Consider the following 7,256-nt stretch of genomic DNA (forward strand, 5'->3'; position numbering starts at 1 on the left):
GATCTCTCGAGTGGGTGTGTGCAGATGCAGGGAACCCTTCGTATCACGCATGCGCCAGTCTCAACGCGTGGTATGTAACCCTGAAGCAGATACCATTCAATAAAAACAAAGGCAACAATTGGAATAAAAATGGGAGGCTGGTTATTTGCTTCAAAAATTACAAGAACTTATTATTAATTAAAATAATATTAATGTAATTAATTAATTTAATTAATATTAAAAGAAATCGATATTTAGATAAAAGATAGTGAAGGAAATGTACGATACCAGCTTGATTCGGACTACCGAGGAGTGAGATGTTTGATAGTAAATCAAGAATATTACAAAGCAAAGAACAAAGCATACACAAAGGTTTTCACGCTGCATTCATGTACTCCAAAATGGTTAGTTAAACTCTGAATTCTGCACTACTGGCAAGCTTGTACACAACAAATAGCAAGTTTGAAGTTAGCATCCTCCATCTGAAGCGGGGAAGGACGGTCTTTTCCTTCAAACTTAAAACTATTTCCATCAATTCGCAAAGCTTATTAATTAAACTTTAAAATCTTCCAAAGTTTTCTTTCCATTCTGCTTCCAAATATTCCTTTAAAACAACTCTTTGAGTTTCTCCCACCAGTCTTTGCTTAGGACCCACATCCTCCACTCCAGCAATCTGAGACCTTCTTGGTAGTAGTGTCATGTTCGTTGCACAATTGAAGATAATTTCTTGATACAGTCTGCTATTTAACATCAACATAGCCATAATATTTGTCTTTTGTGCCAATATTACAGCGGACAACAAGCGCAACAAGAACTGGGCTTTAATGTTAAATATATGTTGTTTAGGTGTTACGTCATAGGTCAAACCGGAAAAGCAATACATTTATCTGCCCGAAAAAGAACTAAAACGCTGTGCCTGAATGTAAACAAATGACATGGGTGGATCTACACCTAACACCCACTGTAATGATACCAAGTACAAGAGCGTATCTAGTCGATACTACTATGATTACATCAATATTTTTTAGCATCACAAAATCTTCTTTCGTTTTATAAAAATTTATTTTATGTTTATAAATTCCAGAAATATGTCCCTGGACACATGAGGACTTTGAATATGACCAATGTATGATCCTGTAACGACTTGGTATCGGATTGATACCTAAATTTGTGGTATCATCCAAAACTAAAGCATCCAAACTAAAAGAAGAATACGTGATTATTACATTTTAACAGAAGTGTAGATAGAACATGTTAATAGAGAAAGTAAGCAGATATTAACAGTAAATGAACAAGTAGATTAATAATACATTTTGTTTGATAAAATAATAGAATGGAAAATGACACAATATGTTACTGCATATGTCAGCAGCTAAATTAGGAGCCTGTGTTTGCTTACTTACTAATGAAAGACAAGTTGTCTTGTATATTCACTATTTTATTTAAGAACAAACTTGCAATAAGAAACATATGTTTAATGTTTGTCTAGGTCTAATTTTATATCAGTATTCACTCTGGACTAAGACAACAATTTCAAAACACCTGGATACCATTTTTTAACAGATTTTCAAACATAGCCAACTCCCTCATGAACTGGCAAACAAGTCAGCTGATATGTGTCCCGGCCTTCTGTTAGGAACTGAAAACTGACCGGACCGTTGCTTGAGTTGGCATTCAGCTGCTCCAATGTAACTCCTGCAACATGACTTCATTGTGACCTAATTATGTACTGATGTGAATTCATATAAATCAGTCTTTTTCTTCTTCAGTTCAGCGGCTGCTTTTTTTTTTTTATGGAGTCCCATCTGCAGACCGGAGATGGTGAGCAGATGAATTTGTGATAGCGATCTCATATAAATGGCTCCAACAGTGGTTGGACGGCTGATCAATAAACCCACATATCATCATCAGCTTTCCTGTTTGAGTGTTTGTGTTCGACCCAGCTGTTTCATGTTAGAATTTTTTCCGTGTCAGTTCCTGAGAAGATTTTGGAAGATCCTCACTTTTAAACAATGCAATAGATTCAGAGGTGTAACACACAAAATTATTATCAGATGTTTTTTTTTCCCATGAGCATCCTTCTTTCTTTTTGGGCTTTTGTGTTCATCCTGTCACTAAGAACTTACTTTGGGCCCATAGAGGCTCTCCACCTTGTGTATTTGCAGCCCTCCACCGGAGGACTGAGATCTTCATGAGATATACAAGAAAATGTAATTCCTTCGAATGTCAAACACTGACTTTTTATTTCAGTATTTATCCACTCTGACTTGGTCTAACAGAAACATATAATTGGTCACACAAATATGTTTTCTTTGTTGTGATCTGCATACAAGTCAGGGCCATACATTATCATGAATAATACATCCATATCTCATCCATAGCCACGGGTGGTGGGGATTAGATAAAGCGCCGTAAATAAGCTTCAAAGCTCGCTGTATGCCGTTTTTGTTACACATCACCACGGAGGCCTTTGCTTTAATCACAAACTTAGCCTTAGCTGGTGGGGCCTTTTTGTTGTGATTGTGCTGGCGTTGCCATTAGTGTAGGGTGGCACCGTCTGTACACACACCGTCATTTACCCAATTAACACGGGACTCACACTGGGAGTCACAGAGAACAAAGCCTGGGGAGGAAGGCTTGCTTCTTACTGATGCCTGCCATCAGAATGACTGCGGAGAAAAGCAAGTACATTAGGATTGGCCTTGGGCAGGTTTATTTGAAAGACACACTTTGATGGATGGAAATCAAGTTTGTTTTTCTTTCTCTGTTAAATTATACTTAAAGGTACCATGTGTAGAAATGTCACGTCAAGTCATCATTAGATGGCCCTGATATATCAAAAGGCATTAATAAATCATGTTCTTTTCGAATACCTCTATAACCGATAACGTTAGTTCAGCCGGGATATGCTCATTTCAAAATGAGATTTACAGCCCCAAAATCTTGTTGTTGTTTTCATTTTGATGCTCCGCCCTCTACCGTTTGACCAATTAGAACAGACCTGGGCATTCTGCGGCCCGCGGGCCGCATCCGGCCCTTTGTGCGTCCCTATCCGGCCCGCGTGAGGCCAATTATAAATTACAAAATACATTTTAAAAAGTAACTATGTCGAGTGTGCAATACAACGGTGCTGCTTTTGTTTTGAAAATCGTTATTTGTATTACTTCCGTGTGGACGTGTGCGTGATTGTGAGTGAATGTGAACAACTGCAATTACAAAATAAAGTTGAAAAAACATCTATGTCCTGCGCGCAATACAACTGTGCTGCTTTTATTTTGAAAAGTATTATTTATGGGCGTGTGTCCGTGTGTAACCTGCGAGTGAAGGTGCACATGCAGCGACAAGTGATGCACGGTTTACACCCGAGACGCCAAAAAGAGAAAAGTTGATGAGGAATGCCGTGTTTTCAACAAGACATGAACTGCAAAGCAACGTCCCCTCACCTAAGGTGCGTGCCTGCGCAATTGCGCACTGCTCAAGCGTCCGCTGCGCGCAGCAAGTATATGCCGCGCACCAAATCAAATCCCATCTGAATTATAAACAAAATAAACATATTTATTCTATGGAATTTTGCAATGCAACTTTGAGTGACAGTGACAACAAGCGGCCCTAATGGTGTTCGTCAACACCGTTCAATTGAACACCGTTCAATTATTGTAATGTCTATCGAGATGCTTCGAGGACAGGAATTATATCGATCACTTTATTGAGCAAAACTGTTTATATTCGGACATAACCACACCAAAAACATGAGTAAAACAATTCTATCTCGAAAAACTAGTCATTTTCTGCCGTACAAACCAGGCCAAAACCAACTTGTCATCTGTCACCAACACGCATAGCACTAAACCACTGGTGCGTTTAAGGCCACACAAAAAGTCGGACAACTCAAACACCACACAAAGTTACACTATGACTCCTCAGTCATACGTGTGCTTATTTTACTGTCATTTATTATTAATGTTAATTTATATATATTAGTCATGGAATGCTGTTACACACACTATGTTGAAGTATTACTATTATTATTATTATTATTATTATTTATCTTACGGTATATATCAAAAATAATATTGAGCAAAATTTAATTGAAATATTGTCGATGTGGCCCTCCAGCAGTGCTCGGGTAGCTCATGCGGCCCCCGGTAAAAATTAATTGCCCACCCCTGAATTAGAAAGTGCGTGAGTGTGTCACATCCAGGTTGCCAGTTACGCACCACCCTCTTCATCTAGCTACTGCCACTGGTAAAGTTACTAAACATGTCAGACCTTAGTAAATCTAAAATGCCTCGTTATGATTCTCTACTTATTCATGACAAAGCCAGGAACAAAACAAGGATTTGTATCGGGGATGCCTTTGAGAGGTGGAGACGATTGAAGGCAGAGAAGATTTTCATCTGATGCCAAACTTGCTCATTTCCTCCTTGATAGGAAAGTCAGGCATTTACATTTTCTTATTACTTGTAATGAATGGAAATTGACATTTCGTATGTAAACTATATTGTCCAATACAGTCTATGATCTTGTCTAACAAAGCTGCTATGTTCGTGCAACGAATGCTTAGTGTGGTGGTGCTTAGCTCCTAGTTGAATGCTCAGCATGCTAGTCCGGTCAATGACACATCGACATACAGGCTAACGGGGGATATATATTCCCGTTAGCCTGTATGTCGATGTGTCATCTAACTGACAGGTTTTATTTGTCGAAAATATATTTTTCCCTATGTAGATATGGGTAGTGTCAGTGCCTATTTCGTTCTCAATATGCTGATACGCTGAGGAAATGGGTTCCAACATTAGAACAGCTTTCATCATGACAACATGAAACGTATGGAGACAGCCAAATCACATGATAAAATAATTGCTCATTCGTGTTTGCATATTGTGGACTACATGGCACTACATAGTATGACACTATAGGGCAATCTGAAACTTTTGAAACAGTAGCCTATAGGCATACCTTGGTAAAATGTCTTCTCTTTAGTTTTGGATGTACGCTGCTTTGTAGAATGTTGCTTGGCGTGCTGTAATTGTTTGTTCCCTGCTTCCTGTGGCAATTAAATCTAGTTTAACCTGCATCCCGCCAGCCGTTCTTTGCATCCATGGGGTCACGCTGCAAGCAACGTTCACCAGAATGTGACAGAATGAGCTTACATCACATATTAGTTTGACATTTAAAGTTGACTTGAAAAGACGTTTGCAAAAATATTCAATTTTTTTTAGTTTCACCTGTATAGACAAACAACCATTCATAACTTAGGGCCTGATCAACCAAGATCCACAAAGCACGCGCTAAACTGCGTGTGTAATCTATAAAATAGCGTGTACTATTAGTGGGTGTGTTGCGTGTGATCTACTAGCACTGCCTGTAAAATTAAAAAGTGGTGTAGACCGCCTTATTTAAATTAGGTTTTTATGTGTAGTGCGCGGCTTTCGCCACACAGACACTCAATCGTTTAATGCCCATCCTTGTTATCATGATCCTACCTGTGGAGTTTTTCTATGTTTTCAAACAAGCGGGAGACATGCGCTACTTTTTATGGGCATTTTAGAAGCAGTCCTGCAGTACACCTACTTTGAAACACACTTTTTTTAGCGCTCATGGGAGAGAGGCTGCACTTACTGTGCTCAAGATGCATAAAAAATGTATACTTCAAGATGTTTTCTTTCATATATTTTTCATATTTTCTACCGCTTGTCCCTTTTGGGTTCGCGTTGGGTCCTGGAGCCTATCTCAGCTGCATTTGGGCGGGGTACACCCTGGACAAGTCGCCACCTCATCACAGGGCCAACACAGATAGATAGACAACATTCACACTCACATTCACACACTAGGGCCAATTTAGTGTTTATAGGAGATATATTAATAATATATATTCCACGTGAAAAACTAACACCATTAGAAAAAAATAAAATACAGGACACCAAAACGCATCAATTTAATTTGTTTTAATCAGCCCTTAAGTCAGCTTAAGCAACTATAAAATTATATATATATTTTTTTCAGCTCTAAATTATAGAAGGTTTCTCCAACCTGTGTGCGTTTTGTTGAACCAGCAGCACACATCTACAGTATCATCTGTTCAATTTTCTGAATCGCAATCTTGACAATATTTTTAGCAAACGTTCTGTGCGTGAGGCTGTGGATCATATCACCGCAGTGCTTCCGTGCGTCTGAAATAATTAAATGCAAGAAAATGCAATATAAAATATTTTTTTAATATAGGAAATGTGAATTTTCTATATGGAAAAAACGGTATTTAAAATAAAACACCAACGGACACTAAAACATCAAGCAAGCATCAATATAATGTGTTTCAAACAACCCCTTAAGTCACCCAGCCTTTAGCTACCAAATTATAAAACGATGTTTGCTGAATAGACGGTATGTTTGATTTTATTACTTCCGACAGTCCAAATAGGGACGGCGTGGCACGGTTGGAAGAGTTGCAGTGCCAGTAACCTGAGGGTTCTTGGTTTGATCCCCAGCTTCTACCCTTCTTAAAACCCATTTTTTATTCACTGGCTTTTAACCCAGCATGACACTTTAAACTGTTTTTAACTTTTTTTAACTGTTTTTAATTTTTTAACTGCTTTTTATCTACCAAATTGTTCTTAGGGTAATTTGTATTTGCTTTTTCAATGTGTATTTTACTTCTGTTTTAAATGTTATTTTTTAGCCTGTCCTTTGCCTCTATTTCTTTGTGATGTACAACCCTTTGTTCTTCAACTGTGGTTGTTTTTAAAGGGCTTTATAAATAAAGTTGGTATGGTATGGTATGGTATGGTACCAACCTAGTCACGTCCGTTGTGTCCTTTGGCAAGACACTTCACCCTTGCTCCTGATGGGTCGTGGTTATTAGTGCCTTGTATTGCAGCTCCCGCCATCAGTGTGTGAATGTGTGTGTGAATGGGTGAATGTGGAAATAGTGTCAAATTGCTTTGAGTACCTTGAAAGTAGAAAAACCCTATACAAGTATAACCCATTTACCATTTCAATATGTTGACACACACACAAGACAAAGGGTTCTCTGTCCATCGTCTGTTTTTGCAGCACGAGCACTTCCTTTTTCACAGCCGCGCGCTTAGCTGTGTCAGCTAGCACATACTTTTCAGAAGTGCGAAATAAAACGGAAAATAGAGCTTGCAAAACAGTGATCAGTGTTGATAAATCACATTGCGTGTGCTGTATGATATGTTTGCATTTCCTCCTCCCAGTACTGTGAGTGTCTAATAATCAGCATATATTCTGCATATTCATAAAGACAGAGACGCTAA

The sequence above is a fragment of the Entelurus aequoreus genome, linkage group LG11 (genome assembly GCF_033978785.1).
Source record: "Entelurus aequoreus isolate RoL-2023_Sb linkage group LG11, RoL_Eaeq_v1.1, whole genome shotgun sequence".
Classification (NCBI taxonomy): Eukaryota; Metazoa; Chordata; class Actinopteri; order Syngnathiformes; family Syngnathidae; genus Entelurus; species Entelurus aequoreus.